The sequence below is a fragment of the Eptesicus fuscus genome, chromosome 5 (assembly GCF_027574615.1).
Source record: "Eptesicus fuscus isolate TK198812 chromosome 5, DD_ASM_mEF_20220401, whole genome shotgun sequence".
Classification (NCBI taxonomy): Eukaryota; Metazoa; Chordata; class Mammalia; order Chiroptera; family Vespertilionidae; genus Eptesicus; species Eptesicus fuscus.
Window position 1 is genome coordinate 30066077 of NC_072477.1, and position 23904 is coordinate 30089980.

At 41.8% G+C, this 23904-nt stretch overlaps 1 protein-coding gene across 3 annotated transcripts in view; it reads left to right on the forward strand.

The window, feature by feature from the left end:
• Positions 1-179: 179 nt before the first annotated feature.
• Positions 180-23904, forward strand: part of ZBTB25 (zinc finger and BTB domain containing 25) — a 29883-nt gene continuing 6158 nt past the window's right edge. The window contains exons 1-2 of one of the 3 annotated variants that reach the window (XM_054716000.1): positions 180-247; positions 761-847. The gene's annotated coding sequence lies outside the window, so the exon portion shown is untranslated. Of the gene's footprint in view, positions 248-760; positions 848-1878; positions 2045-2532; positions 2542-23904 lie in introns of those variants that run through there. The other 2 variants (XM_028141605.2, XM_054716001.1) reach the window with 2 other exon arrangements.

Genomic DNA, 23904 nt, shown 5'->3' on the forward strand with positions numbered 1-23904 from the left:
GCACCGCACTGAGCCGGCCCCGCTTACGCGGCGACTCCGGGTCTGCCCACCAGTTCGCTGCGGCGTCCGCCAGCCTTCCCCTCCCTCTCGCCCGCCCACCCACTCCGCCGCTGGCTGCTAGGGGCACCCGCGGTCGCCTGTTTGTTGCAACAAGTTTCTGCGTCGGGCTCCGAGGAGACTGGCGCAACCCGCACCGCGGGGGCCGGCGCGGCCGCAGTGGACCACCCCTCCTGCCCCTCTCCCCAGGGTAGGCGTGGGACCTCCTCCTCCCGTCTGCACAGCTGGATGGGACGGGGCTCCACCCGACTCCCCGAGGGCTGGATGCTGCTTTCCCACTCCGTCCAAAGTCAGAGCCCTTCCCGGGAGGACCCGCAGCTGGGCCCTCCCTCACGGTACTTCCCGGGCGTTCCGGCACCCTCGCCCAGTCCGGGACGTGGCCAGTCCGTTCAGGGTCGCCCGTTCCTCACGCTCCCCTCACCCCGCTTCCCAAGGGCCTGTCGGCCTCTGGCTTGGAGTCACTTCCCCCGCCATGCCCCACCCCGCCCAGCCCGCCTCTCCTCCCAGGCTCCCGCGGCTTAGCGTCCCTGGCCCCGCGCCCTCACCCCTCTTCCCTTGGACACGCGGGCACGTCTTTCCCCAGCCCCACTCCCGAACCGAAGGGGTGCCCATGATTGTGCACACCCCGGGGAAAGTCCCCGGGTCACGCGGTCGTGTGGGAAGCCTGTAACGCTCAGGCTCGCCTCCACGCTTCCGCCTACAGAGTCACGACTGGGGACTGTGGCGAAGGCGCCGAGCGCCGGCCGACCCCCTCCTGGCCACTGGAGCGAGCGGGCGGGCGAGCTGGCACGTAAGCACGCACGCACACTCCGGCCCCTGCGCCCCTCGTTCGCGGCTACCCGGCGCGCAGTCACGTGGGCCCGTCACGGGGCGGCCGGCGCGGGAAGCCGCGCGAGAACGGCCCAAGGGGTGCGTGAGCCGGCGCCGCCGCGTGACGTTTGCGGCGCGGGAGCTGCCCCTCCCGCATGGAGGAGCCCGCTGCCCGCCGCGGCGGCGTCTGGGTAAGCGACGCGGCCCGGCCCGGCCCGGCCCCTGTGGGCTGCTCCAGGCTCGGTCCCTCCCGCCGCGTGCCGCCCGGGGCGGCGGCGGCCTGCAGCTGCGCCGGTCGCGGAACAGATGCAAGTAGCTGGGGAGAGGGGTGTTTTTGGTCCGTTTGACATGTCAATCAGGGCAAAGAGGAAGATGGCAACCGCGAGTGAGCGCTGGGCCGAGGATGCCCGAGCCGCCCCCGCTGCCCTCGCTGCCCGCACGAGGCCGTTGTCGGGGCCTGGCGCAGGCTGGGAGCGCGCGAGGACGCCCGCCGCACACCCGGCCGCGACTCCGCGCGAACAGCCCCGACCTCTCGCGAGTGGGCGGGTTTCCAGGTGCAGCCTGCGAGAGGCCAATGTCTCCCCTCTCCCCCACCTTCTTTGTGATTACTTTGTTTCTAGAGCAGGAAGTACCCCTCCCGACTCAAGATTCATTTCTTTCTTTTTTCATATTATATTGATCTCATTCTAAGCACACCCAGGCTTTTTAAAGCTTGCCCCATGTATCACTTTCCTTCCCTAGCTAGCACTCATTGGGAGAAAGCCAGCTGCTCAAGCAGCCCCTGGACTGTTCCTGGAACTTGACAGCAGCTAACTTGTTTCCTAAATTAACGCCTGGTTCCCCCCAAGGGATTACATTGGGCATGCATTCTCTTGAGAATCGGGTCTTTTTGGTAAAGCTGCTCATTCTCACAGGATTTTGCCAAGTGTGTAAAGTACACTTTGTAATCGCAGGTTTTTAAAGCTGAAAGGGGCGTTATGGAAAATCCAGTTCACCCCTCTTATTTTACAGATGAGGACACCCGGCCTAAAGAGCAAGCGTGTAGCTTGATTGAGGTCCCGCACCTCTTGAATAAGTGGACTCAAGGGCTCCGGACACCTTGGTCATTGTTCTCTCTACCACACCAGGAGTGCAGTGCCAGTTTAATCCACTCGGTATAGAGACTGTCTTGTCAGAGGTGATTATACTGGGCCTGATCCAGAGTCTTGAGAAATCAGATTTGGTCATTGTGTGATGGGTTTGGTATTTTAAGAAATGGGATTGGCACTATTTCTAGGTGAAATAGAATGGCTATAATGTACTTTGAAGCTCAAAGCTCCCCCCCCCCTCCCAATTCAGCCCTATTCTCTGCAAGAATAACCAACATTTGCAGCATTGTTTGCTTCCATAAGGTTAAGGCATCAAAGTCCAGTTTAGCAATCTGTTATGTTTTAATTAAGAACAAACTGTTAATCCATTATCAGACATCAGCTCTTTAATAGGGAACAAAACAATGATGGGTGGGACATAGAATAGATTAGTACTGATGGCTGGAAGGTTATTAGGAAGCAGTGAAACATCACAGTCCTGGTCAGCAACAAAGGAGGGAGGGACCTCACAAGACTTGCTACACCTTTTTGCCCAGCCCTGCCCTGAATGTCTTATTTGGAGGTAGTGGAGATGGATTCTGCTCAGGTTTGGTTGCTTTTTATTAAGTACCTGCATGAATTTCTTATACTTACCAAAAGGAGGTAGTATTGTCTCCATTTTTTTCAAACAAACCAGGAAGTAGGCTCAGGGATTTACTTGGCTTCAATGATACAGCCATTTGCAGTAGAATTCAAGCCTAGATCACTTATCTCCCAAGTCTAGTCTGTGCTCTTTTGCACAGACTATATCTCACAACCACTTCAAGCCAGGAAGGGGATGAGAGAAATCGCCTGTGGCTGATTTATTGGCGCCTGTGGTTGCCCAGAGAAGCTGAGCAGGACTTTCAGCTGCCCTCTGTGCCTTAGAAAGTGGAGCTGTGTGCTTCCACCCTATCTCCTGAGGGGAATATGAAGGAGCCAGGCTGTCTAGCTCTGGGGAGGAGGGGCCCAAGTGCCTTGGCCGTAAAATATCCTGGTGAAGGCTGTGCTGGGAAGTGTTGCATAATGCCCTCCCCACCACTGAACCGAAGTGATTTATTTGCAGTGGTCTGTAGGTGCTGCTTGACCATCTTGTTTAAAGAAAAACTGGCCCATTTTAGTAATAACAGGGCCAGAAAAGAGTTGGGGTTTTATATGATTGCAGACTGTTTTTTTTCCTCATCTTAAAAAAGCAATGCAGGTGCTCTTATCTTGATAAATTATAAAGTACTTCTACACCACTTCCTGTGCTCCCTTTCTGCTTATTTATTCCAAATTGCAAACTTCAGTCTTTTGATAAAAGAATATCAAGAAAAATGCTGCTTCAGTTTATAGTTACGAGCACAGACTATGGAGTCAGATCTAACTTTTGTACCCTGCTTTATACCATTTGCTAGTTGTGTGTCCTAAACCTAGGTTTTTCCTCTTCTGTAAAATGGAAAGAAAAAGAACACATATAGTCACGGTGAGGATTAAAAGAGATAGTGTACATAGAGCACTTAGCACGGGCCTTGCACATGGTACTTACTCCTTATAATAGTAGCTATTGATAACTTGAACAGGATCATTCCTCTAGGATAGGAAAGATAACTATTTGAACTTGCTTCGGGAGAGTGGAGGAAGAGGAAATAAAGTGTTTGAAGCAGACATCCGTTTCAGGGTTATTGATTGAATTTATTAATACTTCTTTCCCTTTGCTAGAAGGCATTGTTTTTTTAATCTTATCTTTAGAAAAAGTGTTTAGTGTTATTATTTTTTGGAATTTTTCTTAATTATTTCTTCCCTGGTTACAAATCAATATACCGTGACTTTTTGTTCCTTCTGAAAAACTCTAGACACTTTAAGCAAAGGGTTTCGTTAGCCCATGTGGATAACATGTTTGTGGAACATTCCATGGCAAACAAAGTATTGGTTTACCTATATTCAGAAGTTATCATTTTTGTTTGTACTGTGTTCTAGATCTGTACTAGCACTGTTATTTTCCAACTTTCTCCTGTCCTTTTAGTACCTTATTTTTTCTTTCAGAAATGTAGTCTTTATTTTTTTATAGTGGCCTAGGGAGAATCTTTTCCTTTCCTTCACAGGGTTCTGATTTTTTTTCAAGGTCCCCTATGCACAGACTGGTGTTAGCATTTTTGTTTGCCTGGTGCTGTGGCTTTATCAGGCATCCCACATGTTGGTTAGACGGGGGTTAGAGATGTGATATAAGCTGGCTGTGTCTGCCAACAGGTGGGAGGCCCCAAACTAACGTTTCCCTGTTCCGTTAAGGTTTCTAGAGCGTAACTGATCTTCCTGTATCATCTACCATGATTGCTTCTTACCCTCTACTGTAATATTCTCAGTGATTTTTATAAGCATATGTCTAGAATTACTGCAGATCTTACCTCAAACGATATTTGGAATTTCCATATCATTTTTAGATATTATGAAAATAGGTGTATGAGAGTAAATATCTTTTTCCTAAATACTTTTTAAAAAGAAGTCTGAAAATGGCGTGTTCCTCCTTTGCCCCCACTGTCCATCCTCCTAGCTTGGGAGCACTTTTTTTGTTGTTAATCCTCACCTGACGATATTTTTCCATTGATTTCTTTCTCTTTTTTTAGAGAGAGAGGGGGAGAGACAGAGAAACATAGATTTGAGAGAGACACATGCATTGGATCCATTGGTTGTCTCCCCCACACACCCCAACCGGGGCTGGGGATTAAGCCTGCAATTGACAAGCGTGCCCTTGATCAGAATCCAACCTGGGACCCTTCAGTCCATGGACCGATGCTCTATCCACTGAGCCAAACTGCCTAGGGCTGGGAGCACTTTTGTTTCTTAATGTGGCTAACTGGTTAGTTAAAGTTACAATTAGAATTATAATTGTTGATTTTTGTTCACTTAATGTAATTGGTATTATTCCCACATTTTTAGCACTTCTTATGAAGTTGCTTCCTTTTCTCTGTGAAGTATTCTCTAAAGCAAGCATGTCAAACTCGTGGCCTGTGGGCCGCATGTGGCCCACAACGAATATTTTTGCGGCCCAGCCAATATAACGGTATGTAAGAAACGTTTTAATAAGAATTTCGTAACTTAATTTTTAAACTATCCTGTTATACATAATTATTAATAACGAACTACAATGTTCGCTAATGACTGATTACTATAATCGTGTTGCATTAATTTCTCTTACGTGCCTTACGCACAGGCGCACCATTTCTCTCCACTAATACCAGCAGCAAATATTTTAGCAGCCAATAGCCACGTCTTTAGTCTTGGACTGACTTGTTGGTGTGCGCAACAGGAAATATTTTGCTTTCGGAGAACAAGAAAAATAGGTTTATTTGTGTTACACTTACTAATTTATGCAGTTATTCAGTGTCTGGTAAGTTAATGTTAAAGAAAAAATATTAATTTTTATTAAAATGTTGTATTTTATGTTAACAATTACTCATTTATTTCAGCCCTGTGTATTCAGCATGTCTATCGAAATAAACCTATGTTTCAATGAAAATTGAAGCTTTTGTTTTTTTGCGCCCACATAACTTAAACCTTGTATATTTGGCCCATGTTAACCTTTGAGTTTGACATGCTTGCTCTAAAGTTTCTTTGTCCTCTCTTCAAATGCCGTGGCTCTTAACTGAGGTATCTTATTAGAATCACCTGTGGAGCTTTTTAAGGAAGGATTGGTGCTTTATCCCCAGCGATTGTGTTTGGGTTAGTCTGGAGTAGGAATTAGACTTCAGTACAACTCTTCATGGAAAGTTTTATAATACAGTCAGCAATAAAAGCCACTATTTCAGGATAAAATTATTTCTGCAAACATTCTTCTCTAGGTTACACCTTCACAATCATGTGAAAGTACCATTAAAAAGTTTAAATCATTGTAAAAAACCTTTTATCATGTGGCAGTTTGAATATCTCTGCTTTTACCTTTTTATTTATAGCCATGAGTTAGTATCTCAAAAAAGCTGTACACATTTCTCTGCCAACTTTCCTATCTCCTTGCCTTAATAATAAAGTCACAGAGGTAGGAACCACAGAGAAAATATCTAAGACTATTTGTTTTCCACAGAAATAAATGTCTTACTCCTATAGATTTTTTTTTTAAGATTCTTACAGCCTGAGACAGTGGAAAGCTGTATATTCCAGGACATTGTTCTGGCTATTTTAGGTCTGAGAGTCATCTAATATACAATAGATTTTTTTTCAATAAATAAAAATCAAAGATATTGAATATCAAGCTGACTTTGAATTAAACAAATGTAGATACTGATATAAAGCTGTTCTAGTTTACTTAGTTTGAGCTAATCTAGAGTTACTACAATCTAGTAAGTAAAGAAGATTTTTGTAGGCTCAAATAATGCTAATCCCATTGTAGTACAAACACCACTTGGAAAACAGATAAAGTATTTTAATATGTAGCACTCTTGTATTGGCTCTAGTATTTGTAAGTGTAATAAAATGATAAATTATTTTTCTGCAGCCTCTCTCACATCTTAATATTTCCACCAAAAATTCTCAAATGTAACCTCTAAGATCTTTCTGTATGCATAAGAAACTTTGGCTGTTCCACATACTAGACAAAATAAAATTGATGATCAAAGAAACTATGAACAAAGGCTACATAAAAGCCTAGCCAATAAATTGCAAAGTGGGTTGTATTAGGAAATGTTTTTAGTAACTTTGTGATGGATTGGCTTTATTGACCTGAGGTAAAATTTGGTTATGTTGCCTTCAAATAATCAAAGGTCTATTATTATGAAAACAAGTTGGAATGAACCTATTATGTATGTAAGTTGCTAGTTGTTTTTTTTTAAAAAAAAAAACACATCTGAATTTGTTTCATTTCATAAACTTGGAAAATTTATCCCTTTATTTCAATCACTATATTTGTAAAATCTGCCATCAATATATATGTTGAAAGTTCTAGAAGGGGATTTTGAAGAAAGGGCTTTGCGTTTAAAGTCAGACTTGAAGTACTAGTAGCATCATCTAATAACTAGTTATCTGACTTTGGGTACCTCTCCCACGCTCTCCGAGCCTATGGTTCCTCAACTATAAAATGGAACTAATTCAGTACCTGCTTTGTTACTGCATAGAATCAAAATAATATAGTGTAGGGCAGATTTCTCAAAATGTGGTCCTTGGAAGTTCCTGAAACCCTTTCAGTGGGTCTACACGGATCTCTCTCTTTTGCAAGGACAAATTCTCTTAATATATGTGAACCACAACATGGCAACAGATTGAAAGAAGAAGCATAGAAAAGAAGCCAGCTATATTTTTTAAAGCCTGGTATTAAAGAAGATTATAAAATAGCCCTAGCCAGTTTAGCTCAGTGGATAGAGCATTGGCCTGTGAACTGAAGGGTCCTAGGTTTGATTTCCGTCAAGTGCATATGCCTGGTTGCAGGCCCGATCCCCAGTAGGGGGCGTGCAGGAAGCAGCCAATCAATGAATCTCATTGATGTTTCTATCTCTTCTTTAAGATAAAAAAATATATTTAAAACAAAGAGGATTGTAAAATATAAAACAATACCACCCTTCTCACTTAAAAAAATGTTTTAGAAAAGAAAATGTATTATTTATGTTACATAATGGGTTTATTGTTATTAATAAATTTTAAAATTTAAAAGTTCTCATCTTTAATTTCTCGTATAGTAACTGTTGATTAAGGTAACCCACATAAAAACAGCTCTTCCCAGTCTGTAATACTTTTCTTAAGAGTGTAAATGGAGCCGGTGTGGCTCAGTGGTTGAGTGTGGACCTGTGTAGCAAAAGATCTCCAGTTTGATTCCTGATCAGAACACATGCCTAGGTTGCAATCGATGTTTCTCTCTCTCTCTTAAAAAAAAAAAAATATAAATATATAAATATATATATATATATACATATCATATATATATATATATATTATTGTTTTAAATACAGTTTTATTGATTTCAGAGAGGAAGGGAGAGGGAAAGAGATATAGAAACAATAATGAGAGAATCATTGATTAGCTGCCTCCTGCATGCTCCCTCCTGGGGTTCGAGCCTGTAACCTGGGCATGTGCCCTTGACCAGAATCGAACCCAGGATCCTTCAGTCCACAGGCCAAGGCACTATCCACTGAGCCAAACCAGCTAGGGTAATAGGTGTGTGTGTGTGTGTGTGTGTGTGTGTGTGTGTATGTGTGTGTGTGTTTGTGTGTATGTATTTTTTAAAGAATGTAAATGGATTTTGAGACCAGAACTTTTTAGAACTGCTGATCAAGGGTAATAGCTGAATAGTTTCTATTAAGGTTGAGATTTATAAAAATTTATAGTTTTACTGAGATGAAAACTATAAACTTGAAAAAAAAGTTTGAAAGCTACCAGATGTCATCCACGAGTGACAAAATGCCCGCAGAAACTGGAATGGAGACTGTACTTGGAAGAAGGGAACAGCAGTGGATAAATTTCCATTTTTATGGCTTTTATCCTGAGAGAAGGCCCCAGTTGGTGACATGAGGGGATGGCTAAAACTGGGATAATAACCTGTAATCTTATTTGCTTGAAGAAAGGAGGACAGAGTTCAGAGTGACCACACAGCTGGAAAGTAAGCAGGAAAACCCTAGAAAGGATGAGTGAAAGGTCTAAATACTGCATATAAACTCAGCTCAAATCTCTTGCCAACTCCTAAACTTATACGTGTGTTGAACAGCCTTTAAACAACATACCTAACACTGAAATATCTGAACCATAGGGAGACAGAACTTGGAGTTTAAGTCCAGCCTAGTTAATTATCTGCAAAAACAAAAACATCAGTACTCGTTGGAAGACAGTTATAGAATCTAAAGTCTTTAGTAATCAAGTGTCTAGGATATTACCAAAAATGAATACACATAATAAGAAACAGGAAATTATCACCCTAATTAATGGAGATTAACCCCAAGATGACTCAGAGGTTGGATTTGGCAGAGAAGATCTAAAGCAGCTATTATAACTATGCTTATGGATGTAAAGCAAAATTAGTAATGTGTGAACAAATAAAAAAACTCAACAGAGAAATAGAAAGTAACAATAAGATGAAAATTTTTGACGTGAAAATACACTGAAAGATTAAAGTCAGTGGTGCATGGGCAGGCTAAATAGCTCAGACGGTGAATAAAGAAAATTTTAATTTAAGGAAAAACGGTTGCGGGATGGGGATATCCAAAGGGAAGGGTTACACAGCACTGAGCTAGAGGGTATTGGGTCCATTATGGCAGCAAAAGTAGTTGAGTGGAAAAAGGAAGGACATAAAAGAAGCACCAGGAGAGCCTAGACCGGGCTGCTTTGGCTCACTGAGAAGTCCGAGAAAAGGGGGCCTTGGAGACAGGCCCGGGATTAACCCAGGGTGGGCTGCCCATTGTACCAGGTTGCTAGTCTCACGGGGTTCCTTAGAGTTTGGGGGAAGGAGAGGGAGAAGGGAATGGCACAGGCATGCTCCTTGGAGGGAGAGCGAGCACTGGATCCTTTGTCCTGAGCACATCTCTCTTGCAGGTGGAAATCATAGGGGAGAGACTTAATGGAATATTCATTAGCTTTCCAGGTGTGCTCTTTCCAGGTTGTGGTCTCCAATGATTAGTTGGTGCCAGGGCAGGGTCATTAGTCAATGTGGCTGGTCCTGAGGCGGCCACTGCATCATCTGGGCCTGGAGCTGAAATACAACTGAGGCCTAGATGTTATCTTTTTTTTTTTTTTAATTTTTAAAATTGATTTCAGAGAGGAAGGGAGAGAGAGAGAAACATCAATGATGAGAGAGGATTATTGATCAGTTGCCTCCTGCACGCCCCCTACTGGAGATCAAACCTGCAACCCGGGCATGTGCCCTTGACCAGAATCGAACCCAGGACCCTTCAGTCTGCAGGCTGACACTCAATCCACTGAGCCAAACCGGCTAGGGCTAGATGTTTTCTTTGGGGACGAGAAGATCAGGGGTCCAAACCACATGACCAGTGATGTGCTAGGGGAGGATAGGTTACCCTAGAGGCAAAGTTCTTGTTTTCCTAGTTTTGCCCCTTTCTAGGCATCCAGGGCTCTCTGCCCTGTGAGTTTCTGTACCTGGCCCATAGTCCTTGCTCTGCTCATGTCTGGTAATATATACTATCTGCAATAAAAAATTCACTGAATGGATTTAATAGATAAGAAATGAAAAAGTGGCCCTGACCAGTTTGGCTCAGTGGATAGAGCTTCAGCCTGCGGACTCAAGGGTCCCAGGTTCGATTCTGGTCAAGGGCATGTACCTTGTTTGCGGGCACATACCCAGTGGGGAGTGTGCAGGAGGCAGCTGATTGATGTCTCTCTCTCATCGATGTTTCTGGCTCTCTATCCCTCTCCCTTCCTCTCTATAAAAATCAAAATATATTTAAAAAAAATTTTTTTTTAAATGACAAAGTGAATGAACTTGAAAATAAGAATTATCTGAAGCAGAAAGAAATAAGTATATGTGAAATTCTCTATAAACTTAAATGCTCTATGTTGGCATTAAAGAAATATTTTTTATTTCAAATATATATATATTTTTTATTGATTAAGGTATTACATATGTGTCATTATCCTCCCATGCCCCCCCCCCCACCTCCCCACTCATGCCCTCACTCCCCTGGTGTCTGTGTCCATTGGTTAGGCTTATATGCATGCATATAAGTCTTTTGGTTGATCTCTCCCCTTTCCCCCTCCCTTCCCCTACCTTCCCTCTGAGGTTTGACAGTCTCATCCACACTTATTCTAGGTTCCTTTCAAGGCCTAAACTTACCTCTTCCCTTTGCATGTGGACTGACTTCTAATTTGTAAATCAGTGACATCTAAAAGAATACTTTTGAATACTCTCTCCTCACATTGACCATTTCCTCTCCACCGTCAGAAAAAGAAATCCCTCTTTTCTCCATGGCTAACTGCTATGCTTATACTTTTGATTGCATTCCTTCTGGCCTCTAGAGGTGCCATCCCCTCTTTACCCTGAAAGTTATCTTCAATCTGCAGCATCCTCAATGACCTATCTTACTTGTACCTACTCCTTATGGCTGCTGCTTTCCAGTATAGCCTTGCAGGCAGATATTTTGCTTTTGCTGTTTTCCCAAACTGTTTTCATAGGTCACCAAAAACCTTTGGTCACACACTTGGGGGTGTTGTAACAGGCTTCATCCCGGTGTTACTCTGCAGCATTTTCCGTCATTGCCACCTCCTCTTGCCAAGGTTCTCAACCTTCCCCTCACCTCCCTATCCTCCCCCAATGACAGTATATTCTCTTATTTCTCCTATCCCCCTTATTGTATCTTTTCTGTGTTGTTCAAGTATTTATTCTTACCTTATTTTCTCTTAGTTTACGCGATAGTCCCATTCACTCCGGCAGCTTCAGCCTTGTCTTTTTGAGAGGACCTCCTCTTCCTCTCCAGCCCTGCTCTCTCTGGAGCCTCAGACCAGCATGTTGTCTCTACTCTGATCACTAAACTCGGATGTCCTAAAGTGAACACTTGAACTCACTGTGTCCAAAGTGAAACTTGACTCTTATCAAGCCAGTTTCTATGTCTCTTCTTTGGCATCCCTGCCTTTCTATCAACTCCTGCACATGGCAGTTACTCTGCAAATATGACCTGAAGGAATGAACAGTCTTCCAATTACCCAAGCTGGAATTCTGAGACTCACCTTTGACTTGATCTCTGTAGCTGACCACATCCCATCTGCTGCCAAGTCACGTCAGTTCTACGACTCGTGTATCGTATTCTTTCCTTCATTTGCACCATTACTTGGATATTGCAGTAGGCCCTTTTATTTATTTATGCCTTTATTTATGCCTTTATTTATTCATGCCTTTCACTTACTAATTTTGTTTATATATTCCAACTAAACTGACTAGTCTTGACTCAGAAGCCAAATGATGGTGGTGGTGGTGATGATGACTGCTATTTATTGAATACTTACTATGGGACCACATTTCTAAGTGCTTATATGCATCATCTTAACCTGTGAGATAGATACCATAATTACCCATATTTTATAAGTGAAATGGAGGACTAGAGAGTTGTGTTTTGTGAAGACCACACAGCTAAGTGGCAGAGCAAGAATTTTAATCCAAGTTGTCTGATTCCAGAGGTCAGGCTTGAACTACTACACTGTTCTCCCTCACAGAAAACATCTTAACAGACACCAGTGGAGTACCTTTTAGTTTATATTCAGTGAGCTAGCTGACCCCATCTTGTTAGTTACTTACTTTTGTGCCCTGGCTGGGATCTACCTACTTTTGTTTTTTTCTGTGCCCAACTGAATTCTTCGGTTACCTATATATTTATATCCCTCCCTGTAATTTTACTCATTCTGTTTTTTCTGCCTGCGATGCTATGTTCACCTTCTGCCTATTCATCTAAGTCCAGTTCAAATGGCTTATTTTCCATTGGGTTTCCTGTTATTTATTCCCCCTCACATAACTTGTTCTCCGAGCTGCTCTATGGCACTTGTCACTTCATGTTGTAATTACTATGTTTTATCTCCCCTGTTAGCTTATAATCTTCTTGATTTCAGTAGCTATGTATTTTTTTCTGTCCCTATGCCTTGTTCAATGCATGCTTTCAAATATTTTTCTTTATTAAATTTCTCTTCAATAAATATTTTTCAATAAGTGAATTTAACTGTTACTCATATCATTAACCACAAGATTTTTTTCTTTTTAAAAAAATATATTTTATTGATTTTTTTACAGAGAGGAAGAGAGAGGGATTGAGAGTTAGAAACATTGATGAGAGAGAAATATCTATCAGCTGCCTCCTGCACACCTTCTATTGGGGATGTGCCCGCAACCAAGGTACATGCCCTTGACCGGAATCGAACCTGGGACCTTTCAGTCCGAAGGCCAACACTCTATCCACTGAGCCAAACCAGTCAGGGCAACACAAGATTTTTTTTATATGTGGCTTTTTAGTGTGCTATTTTCATTTCTATATGGTTCAGTAGTTCATTCTATTAATGTAGAGTGTGTGTGTGTGTGTGTGTGTGTGTGTGTGTGTGTCTGTGTGTGTAGAGGACTAGTGAAAATGTTTATGATCTGGGGGAGAGGGGTTTGGAGACAATTTATAGGCTAGTTTAAGGTATTTCACTTTGACCCATTTCATTGAATCTAAGATGCATGTTTTTTACATACTGAAATCTCCAATTGGAATAATACCCACAATTCAGATTTTGTTTATATTCTTAGAGGTAGGCTCAAGTCTTGGTAGGTTTTGTTATCTTGTTATTTCATTGTTACTTAAAGGCCTTTAAAATGAGAATGTAAGGGATAAGAGTTTTGTGTTTACTTTTTTAATTGGGGGAGTAAAGGGAGAAACTTATTTTTGAATAAGTAGGATTTTTAAAAGTAATGTGTGAATGTAGACTTAAGCAACTTGCAGGATTCTTGAAGTGCAATATTATTTATATAAAAATGTAAAATAGTACCATACCTTCTTAAGGGATATATACAGATGCTGTAATATTGTGACAATATATAGGAGAATCATAAACACCAAATTCAGGGTAGTGGTTACCTTTGGAGGCAAGATGGAATGAGGGGGAAGATAGCAGGGGGTCTCTACCATGCTTATAATGTTTACTTTCTGTGCCTAGGGGTGGGAGGGTGGGTGTTTGTTACATTGTTCCCTGTACCTACTTGTCTTTTGGAAATATCATTTTAAAAAATTAGGGGAAGCCCAGCCGTTTGGCTTAGTGGTTGAGCATCGACCAATAACCAGGAGGTCACGGTTTGATTCCTGATCAAGGCACATGCAGGAGGCAGCCGATCAGTGATTCTCTCTCATTGATGTTCCTCTTTCTCTCTCTCCTCCCCAATTCCTTTCTAAAATCAATAAAATATATATATATATATTTTTAAATGAAGGTAAGTTCTTGTTAGAGCATCATCCTATACGCCAAACAGTCCGGGTTTGATTCCTGGTCAGGGTACATACCCACATTGCAGGTTCAATCCCCAGTCAGAGTGGGTGTGGGAGGCAACCAATTGGTCTCTCTCTCTCTCTCTCTCTCTCTCTCTCTCTCTCTCAAAAAAAAATAAAATTAATTAAATTTTTAATTAATTTAAAAAACATATCCTCTGGTGAGGATTAAAAATTTTTTTTTTCATTCTGGCCAGCTTGGCTCAGTGGTTAAAACATCAACCTGGGGACGGAAGGGTCTGGGGTTTAATTCCCAGTCAAGAGCACGCACCTTGGTTGCGATTCCCCAGCCCCGGTAGGGGTGTGTACCGAAGGCAACCAAGTGATATGTTTCTCTCCCCACTTCCTCCCTCCCTTCCACTATCTCTAGAAATCAATGAAAAAATATCCTGGGGTGAGGATTAAAAAAAATTTTTACAAAAAATACAAAATAAAAAATGAAGGCCTGGGGTAGGGTGAGGGTGGGGTGGTAGGGTCAAAGAGGGAGAAAATGAGAGACATCTGTAATATTTTCAACAATAAAATAAAAATTAAAATGAGGGGAAGGGATTACATGTAGGTATCTAGTTATTATATAAAACTTGCATAAAAGGCTTTGTTTTTGTTTTAAGTTTAAACAGTACGGTTCCCCCCACCCTTAACTCCCTGGTCCCTAGTTTTCCTCCCAGGAGCAAACATTTTACTCCACATATTACTGAGACTTCCCGGGGCCCCTTGCTGTCTAATCCAGACTGTTCCCTTGGCTCCTCTAGTTTGTGTGTCATGTTCTCTGGGAGGGAGAGAGGGAGGACATTTGAGTCCTGGAACCCAGTGCCTGAGTTTGAATCCCCTGCTCTGCCACTCACCAGCAATGACCTTGGGTAAATTAAATCTCTGTGCTGATTCAGTTTCTTCATATGTAAGATTCATTGAGTAGTTCCTTTCTCATAGAGTTGTACTGAGAATTAAATCAGTGAAATATTGCCTGACACATAGGAAGCTCTATTTAATGTTAGCTATTTTTATTATATTATCAATCACTCAGCTGTCTGCTGCTCAAGCTATTGCCAATGTCCAGACAGGTAACCCTACACTCACTTGCTTATCCCTTGGATTCTCTGGCTAGAAAGGAAACTTCAGCCCCTTTTTAGGTCTGCTTTTTTAGAGGAGGTTCTCCCAGCCTCTATACCATAGCTGCCTTCTCCCTACAGCACCAGGGCTCTCTGAACAGTTGGGGTGGAGAAGGTGGTGAAGCACAGCCTCCCACCTCTCTGGAACCACAGCATTCTTGAATGCCCTAGTACTCACACTGGACTTCTCTGCCAGAATTCTTTTGCAAGTTCTTCCTCATGCATGATATTTTCCCCCTGAGACTAGTGCACCCATCCTGCATTCTACTTCCATCAGGACTCTCCATAATTACGGTATATGTGTCTGAATCCAGTTAAGATCAGGGTTTGGGTTCTTTGCTATGAGACTTCCAGGCCTCATGTAAATCAGGGGATGTGGCTTGACATCTATTTTAAGGGCTCCTGACCTTACTGTGGCTGATAAGTTTCCCAAACATTGTATGATAGTTAGGACACCGGTGTCCCCTAAGCACACTGAGGACCCCTAACGAGCAGTGACACCTCTAGCCCAGCCAGGACACACTGTTATGTTGTTAATATTTATAGCTAACATTAGAAGAGCATTTCAATTACACGGTGCTTTTCACCTAACTTCTCATTTAGCTCTGAGGCAAGGATCAATATCCCATTCCCATTTTTCCAGTGAAGAAAACTGAGAACTAAAAACATTGTGGTTGCACAGATAAAAGAGGACAGGCCTTCCTTCTGCTCCTGTGTCAACTCATACCAGGCTACCTTCTTACCAGATGAAGAAAAGCCATAAATATTTATGGTTTCGCCCTAACCAGTTTGGCTCAGTGGATAGAGCGTCGACCTGCGGACTGAAGGGTCCCAGGTTCGATTCCGGTCAAGGGCATGTACCTTGGTTGCGGGCACATCCCCAGTAGGGGGTGTGCAGGAGGCAGCTCATCGATGTTTCTCTCTCATAGATGTTTCTAACTCTATCCCTCTCCCTTCCCTCCCTTCCTTTCTGTAAAAAATCAATAAAATACATTTTATTTTTTTTTTATTTTTTTTTTTAAATTACTTTATTGATTAAGGTATCACATATTTGTCCTCAACCCCCTCCCCCCCGTTCCCTTCCCAATCCCCCCCACACGCAAGCCCCCCTCCCCCTGTTGTCCGTGATCATTGGTTAGGCTCATATGCAAGCACACAAGTCCTTTGGTTGATCTATCTCCCTTGTCCCCACCCTCCCCTACTTTCCCTCTGAGGTCTGACAGTCTGATGGATGCTGTTCTTGTTCTTCAGTCTATGTTGTTCATCTTTTCCCCTAGATGAGTGAGCTCATGTGATACTAGGAATACACTTATAGGAACTGAAAATGAGACAAGCAATAATGGTTATGCTGAGAGGCAAATGAATCAGTCTGTAGTGAGTTTCTTTCTGGGCCAACAGTTCTTTTGAGTCCCGGTTTCTATGTCCAACAGTTGTTAATGTGTTCATAACAGCAATGATATTTCAGTTCTGGATGGTGGACAAATGGTGGTATTGCAGGTCTGACCCTCTCTGGTTTGGTCCTGGGCAATCTGCAGTGACGCATATCTGCTGACTGCTAGTATGGCAAGGCATCGTCAGCGTCTTCCATCTCTGGACTGTTTCTCTTCTGACTTCATGGCTGGAGCACTCCTGTCAATTCCTCTCTATTGCAGGAATCCACATGTCTCGGAGTTGTTTTCTGAAAACATACAAACATATTCTCGACCAAAAGTTGATAAAGGAATATTTTCTATGAATTTGATTTGCGATCCTTTTTCATTTTTTTGCCCAAATGATTTTCCTTTGGCTTGTTTTGACACCATGTATGTTTTACCTGGGTGACTTGCTGTTAGCATTACAAATGAAAGTTAATTTTCTAAAGTAAAAATTTTCTAGATGTAATTTATTTGCAGGATATTTTTCCTTACATGATATTCTTCTACTATCCCCCCTTTTTTGGTTTAAATATTGGGAGGCTTTTGGAAATTTTATGCTGTAATCTTGATAGCTTTTAAATTTTACTTTTTTGCACTAAAATGTGACTGCTTTAGGTTCATTATATGTTATGCAATTTTACCATGAGATGAACTACCACTAAAAATTTTAGTTAACACTTTAGTAACAGCTTTTTTGTCCAGTACAATTGATTTTTCTAGAGTATTTGCTTATTTTGGTTGGCCAATTTAAATTAGTCTGAAAACTTGACTACTATTTTACTGTCAAATTTAATATTCTAACAACCATCTTGTTTTACCCTGTAATTATTAGTGGAGAGGATTATTTGCCTTCTTGAGTAGGCCCTGAGCATTCCTGGTGCTAGGCTGGATTTAGATATCCTAGACCCCAGTTCCCCGGATCATGGGTGCAAGACATCTCCATCAAGTCTTGTTGCGGTGAGAGGGCATCTGCTGTCGGCCAAGTCTCTGTTACCTGGGTCCCGATTTGAGCTGGGCATGTGAAGCTGAGCAGCCATGGGGGCAGGAGATCTCCTTCAGCAGGGGTGAGGGTTCAGGCCCCTGCAAACTTGGGGGGGTGAAGGTCTGTGCCCCACCTCTGTTGACCCCCAAGTTCTCTCCTGATGGCCCCTGTGCGACTGTGCCTGTCTTAGGTTGTTCCTTCCCTGAGGAATCTTACCCGTCTCTGGCTAACCAGCCATCCTCCGGGGCCAAGCAGGGTGATGTGAGGTTTAGTTCTGTCTCCTTGGTCGCCTATGCCCCCATGGCCTCCGCGCCCAGCACCTGTCTTGGGATCCCCTCGCCTGCTGGCAGGGTCCCAGCACTGATCACATATCTTGTGGAACCCAGGTTTCTTCTCCAGGGAGGCCCAGCTCACCCCACTGGGCGAGAGACACATCCATGGTACCAGCCATCATGAGGTTTCACCCTTGGCATGAACAGAAGCTCAGGCAATAGCTGTGGACAATTGGATTGTGGGAAGCAGGTCCCTCTTGGCTAAAAGGGCAAGAGGGGCCAATTTAGAATGCTCAGGTGCCTTCCCAGGGGGCCCTCTACATAGTGGAAGGGATTAAACCCTTTCATGTCCTTTTAAAATTGCTGCCAGACATTCAAAGAATTAGTTTGTAAGTTTGTTTGGGGTAATTATATAATATGCTGTTGTAATTCTAAAATATCTAGAGATGTGTTACGTTTGTCTCCAAGCACCAAACAGATGATTCCCCCCACCCCATGGGTGTGAGGAATTATTATATGTAATGGGGGTGATCCAAGTCTGGGAAAATTTTTAATGACAGTGTAGAATAATATCATGTAAGGATATTCTTTGTTCCAGTCCATGGCAATACCCTTTCAAACTGGCTGTCTATTTCTTTTTGTATAGACAAGGTCTTGGTTACATTTTCTGCACTTCTACCACGGGCAAGTAGTGATAGTAGTGACACCCTTTCTTTGGTGTCCACACAAGCCAGAAACCTCTCTTTAATTTTACACACAAAGGGGCATTGTTTTGATTTTGTGTCATACAAAAGGGAAGCTGGGTGGAGACCCCTGTGTATTTATACTTTCTTGCCCCCCCCCCCCATGGACCTCCTGGATAACCAAGGTGTTTGGTATTATTGGTGACTACGTTAGTCAGGGGATCAGCCTATATGAGTGGTCTTACCCATGAAGAGTCAGGAGCATAAGTCCAAAATACTTACCCTCTTGTCCCGGGTAAAATTACCTTACATCTGATGATTGCTAGCATGGCTGGAAAGGCGTTCTCGTGCATTCTTGGGTTTCTGGTTACCTCACAATTTCTTCCCTGAGGTTTGACATTCTGATTGATGTTTCTCTGTTTCTGGATCTATTTTCCCCCCATCAGTTTATGTTGTTCATTATATTCCACAAATGAGTGAGATCATGTGATATTTATCTTTCTCTGCCTGGCTTATTTCACTAAGCATTATGTTCTCCATCTCCATCCATATTGTTGCAAATGGCAAGAGCTCCTTCTTTTTTACCGCAGCATAGTACTCCATTGTGTAGATGTACCACAGTTTTTTAATCCATTCATCTGCTGATGGGCACTTAGGCTGTTTCCAAATCTTAGCTATGGTGAATTGTGCTGCTATGAACATACGGGTGCATATATCCTTTCTGATTGATGTTTCCAGTTTCTTAGGATATATTCCTAGAAGAGGGATCACTGGGTCAAATGGGAGTTCTATTTTTAGTTTTTTAAGGAAACTCCATACTGTTCTCCACAGTGGCTGCACCAGTCTGCATTCCCACCAGCAGTGCACGAGGGTTCCTTTTTCGCCACATCCTCTCCAGCACTTGTCATTTGTTGACTTGTTGATAATGGCCATTCTGACAGGTGTGAGATGGTACCGCATTGTTGTTTTGATTTGCATCTCTCTGATGATTAGTGATTTAGAGCAGGTTTTCATATGTCTCTTGGCCTTCCTTCTGTCTTCTTTCGAAAAGTTTCTATTTAGATCAGTTGCCCATTTTTTGATTGGGTTGTTTATCTTCTTTTTGTTAAGCTGCATGAGTTCCCTGTAAATGTTGGAGATTAAACCCTTATCGTTGACATCATTGGCAAATATGTTCTCCCATGCAGTGGGTTTTCTTGTTGTTTTATTGATGGTTTCTGTTGCTGTGCAAAAGCTTTTTATTTTGATGTAATCCCATTTGTTTATTTTCTCTTTAGCTTCCATTGCCCTAGGAGCAGTATCAGCGAAGAAGTTCTTTTGGCATATGTCAGAGATTTTTCTGCCTGTAGATTCCTCTAGTATTTTTATGGTTTCCTGTCTTATGTTTAAGTCCTTGATCCATTTTGAGTTTATTTTTGTGTATGGTGTAAGTTGGTGGTCTAGTTTCATTTTTTTGCATGTATCTGTCCAATTTTCCCAACACCATTTATTGAAGAGACTGTCTTGACTCCATTGTATGTTCATGCCTCCTTTATCAAATATTAATTGAGCATAGCGATTTGGATCGATTTCTGGGTTCTCTATTCTATTCCATTGGTCTATATGTCTGTTCTTGTGCCAATACCAGGCAGTTTTGAGAACAGTGGCTTTGTAATATAGCTTGAAATCTGGTATTGAGATCCCTCCTACTTTATTCTTCTTTCTCAGGATTGCTGTAGCTATTCGGGGTCTTTTTTTATTCCAGATGAATTTTTGAAAAGTTCGTTCTAGGTCTGTGAAGTATGCCATTGGAATTTTAATGGGAAGTGCATTGAAAGTATAGATTGCTTTGGGTAGTATGGACATTTTGATGATGTTGATTCTACCAATCCATGAACATGGTATGTTCCTCCATCTGTTTATGTCTTCCTCTATCTGTTTTTTCAGTGTTGTATAGTTTTCCGTGTATAGGTCTTTTACCTCCTTAGTTAAGTTTATTCCTAGGTATCTTAATTTTTTTGGTGCGATGGTAAATGGGATTGCTTTTTTAGTCTCTTTTTCTGTAAGATCATTATTGGTGTATATAAATGCCATAGATTTCTTAGCGTTTATTTTGTATCCTGCTACTCTGCCAAATTCATTTATTAAGTCTAATAATTTTTTGATGGAGTCTTTAGGGTTTTCTATGTACAGTATCATGTCATCTGCAAATAAGGACAGTTTTACTTCTTCTTTTCCAATTTGGATGCCTTTTATTTCTTCTTCTTGTCTGATTGCAATGGCTAGTATTTCCAACACTATGTTGAATAGGAGTGGTGAGAGTGGGCATCCCTGTCTTGTTCCTGTTCTTAGGGGAAATGGTTTTAGTTTTTGCCCATTGAGTATGATGTTGGCTGTGGGTTTGTCATATATGGCTTTTATTATGTTGAGGTATGATCCTTCTATTCCCATCTTGCTGAGAGTTTTTATCAAGAAAGGGTGTTGGATTTTGTCAAATGCTTTTTCTGCATCAATTGATATGACTATATGGTTTTTATCTCTCAATTTGTTTATGTGATGTATGACGTTTATTGATTTGCGAATATTGTACCATCCTTGCATCCCAGGGATAAATCCTACTTGGTCATGGTGTATGAGCTTTCTGATGTACTGCTGGATTCGATTTGCTAGAATTTTGTTGAGGATTTTGGCATCTATGTTCATGAGGGATATTGGCCTGTAATTCTCTTTCATTGTGTTATCTTTATCTGGTTTTGGTATTAGGGTGATGCTGGCTTCATAGAAGGAGCTTGGGAGTGTCCCTTCTTCTTGAATTTTCTGGAATAGTCTGAGGAGGATAGGTTTTAGCTCTTCCTTGAATGTTTTGTAAAACTCCCCTGTGAACCCGTCTGGCCCTGGACTTTTGTTTGCTGGAAGTTTTTTGATGACTGCTTCAATTTCTTCCATAGTTATCAACCTATTGAGATTTTTAGTCTCTTCCTGAGTAAGTTTTGGAAGGTTGTGTTTTTCTAGGAATGTGTCCATTTCCTCCAGGTTGTCTAGTTTGTTGGAATAGAGTTGTTCATAGTATTTTTTGACAATCCTTTGAATTTCTTTGGGGTCTGTTGTTATTTCACCTCTTTCATTTCTGATTTTGTTTATTTGGGTCCTCTCTCTTTGCTTCTTGGTGAGCCTGGCTAGAGGTTCATCAATCTTGTTTATCCTTTCAAAGAACCAGCTCTTGGTTTTGTTGATCTTGTGTATTGTTTTTTTGGTCTCTATGTCATTCATTTCTGCTCTGATCTTTATTATTTCCTTTCTTCTGCTCACTGTGGGCTTTTCTTGTTGCTCCCTTTCTAATTCTTTGAGTTGTTGAGTTAGATGATCTATTAGCATTTTTTCTTGTTTTTTGAGATAGGCCTGTAGAGTTATACACTTCCCTCTCAGGACTGCTTTCATTGTGTCCCATAGGATTTGCAATGTTGTGTTTTCATTGTCATTCATTTCCAGGATGTTTTTAATTTCTTCTTTGATCTCATTGATAACCCAATCATTGTTTAGTAGCATGCTATTCAGTTTCCAAGTGTTTGAATTTTTATGAATGTTTTTATTGTAGTTTATTTCTAATATTATGCCATTATGGTCTGAGAAAATGCTTGATATGATTTCAATCTTTTTGAATTTGGGGAGACTTTGCTTGTTACCCAAAATGTGGTCTATTTTTGAGAATGTCCCATGTGCACTTGAGAAGAACGTATATTCCATGGCTTTGGGGTGAAATACTCTGAAGATGTCAATTAAGTCCATCTGATCTAGTGTGTCATTTAGAATTGCTGTTCCTTTGCTGATTTTTTGTCCAGAGGATTTATCCATTGATGTCAGTGGTGTATTAAAGTCCCCTACTATGATTGTATTGATGTCGATCTCTCCCTTGATATCTTCCAGGAGATTTTTTATGTATTTGGGCGCTCCTGCATTAGGTGCATAAATGTTTACCAGAGTTATATCTTCTTGCTGGATTGCTCCCTTTAGTATTATGTAGTGGCCTTCCTTATCTCTTATTATGGCCTTTACTTTGAGGTCTATTTTATCTGATATAAGTATCGCAACCCCAGCTTTTTTCTCATTTCCATTTGCCTGAAAAATGTTTTTCCATCCCTTCACTCTCAGTCTGTGTGAATCTTTTGCTCTAAGGTGGGTCTCTTGTAGACAGCAAATATATGGGTCATGTTTTCTTATCCATTCAGCTACCCTATGTCTTTTGATTGGTGCATTTAATCCATTTACATTTAATGTTATTATTGATAAGTACCTGTTTGTTGACATATTTTTCCTTAGTGTTTATGTTTCTTCTTGCCTTTCTCTATCTTCTTTTTACAGCAGCCCCTTTAGCATTTCTTTCATTGCCGGCTTGGTAGTGATGAACTCTCTTAGCCCTTTTTTGTCTGTGAAGCTTCTGATTCCACCTTCAATTTTGAACGATAGCCTTGCTGGATATAGTATTCTTGGATTCAGTCCCTTGTTTTGCATCACTTTGTATATTTCAGTCCATTCCTTTCTGGCCTGGTGTGTTTCTGTTGAGAAATCAGTTGATATTCTGATAGGAGATCCCTTGTAGGTAACTTTCTGTCTCTCTCTTGCAGCCTTTAAGATTCTTGCTTTGTCGTTGGTGTTCGTCAATTTAATTATGATGTGTCTTGATGTCGGTCTTTTGGGGTTCAACTTGTTTGGGACTCTGAATGCTTCTTGGACTTGGATAGTTTTTTTCTTGTCAATATCAGGGAAATTTTCTGTCATTATTTCTTCCAACAGGTTTTCTAGTCCTTGCTTCTCTTCCTCTCCTTCTTTTATCCCCATTATTCGAATATTGTTTCGTTTTTTGTCGTCCCAAAGCTCCCTTAGGCTCTCCTCTTGCTTTTTAAGTCTCCTTTCCAGTTGCTGCTGAGTTTGTGTGTTTTTTCCTACCTTGTCCTCTAATTCGCTGATGCGGTCCTCAGCCTCTTCTACTCTACTCTTTAAGCCTTCCATTGTGTTCTTTATTGCAGCTATGTCGTTCTTCATCTCCTCTTGGTTTCTTTTCATGTTGGTGACGTTTTCATTCAGCTCCTTATAGTTCTCATTGAGTTGTGTGTATTTGTCATCCATCCGTTTAAACATCCTTATAACGAATACTCTGAATTCTTTTTCTGTTAAGCTGCTAGCCTCAAGTTCATTTAACTCCCTTTCTGGTGATTCTTCCTGTTCCTTCCTTTGAGAATTTCCTTTCTGTCTCCCCATGTTTTCCTGTAATGTTTTGATTGTAGTTCCAATTGCTTTGCTACCCAGGATCTTTTGGTGATGGTGCTACTGGTATAATCTCTCAGTTTTCCTGGGCTTGGTAATCAAATATAGTTCCCTACTTGAACTATTTGGGTTCTCTTGATGTAGGCCTGCGAGTTTGAGAGGCACAACTGCAGTGTCTAGAGGTCAGCAGTCGTGGAGGGTAGTATTCAAATTTTTCTGTCTTGCACCCTAAATTGAAGTTACACTTGCCCAGTGGGGACTCACAGTGGCTCCAAGGAACCGTCTGTCGGGGTGATGTGGCTCGGGGGGGCCTGCACTCTGGA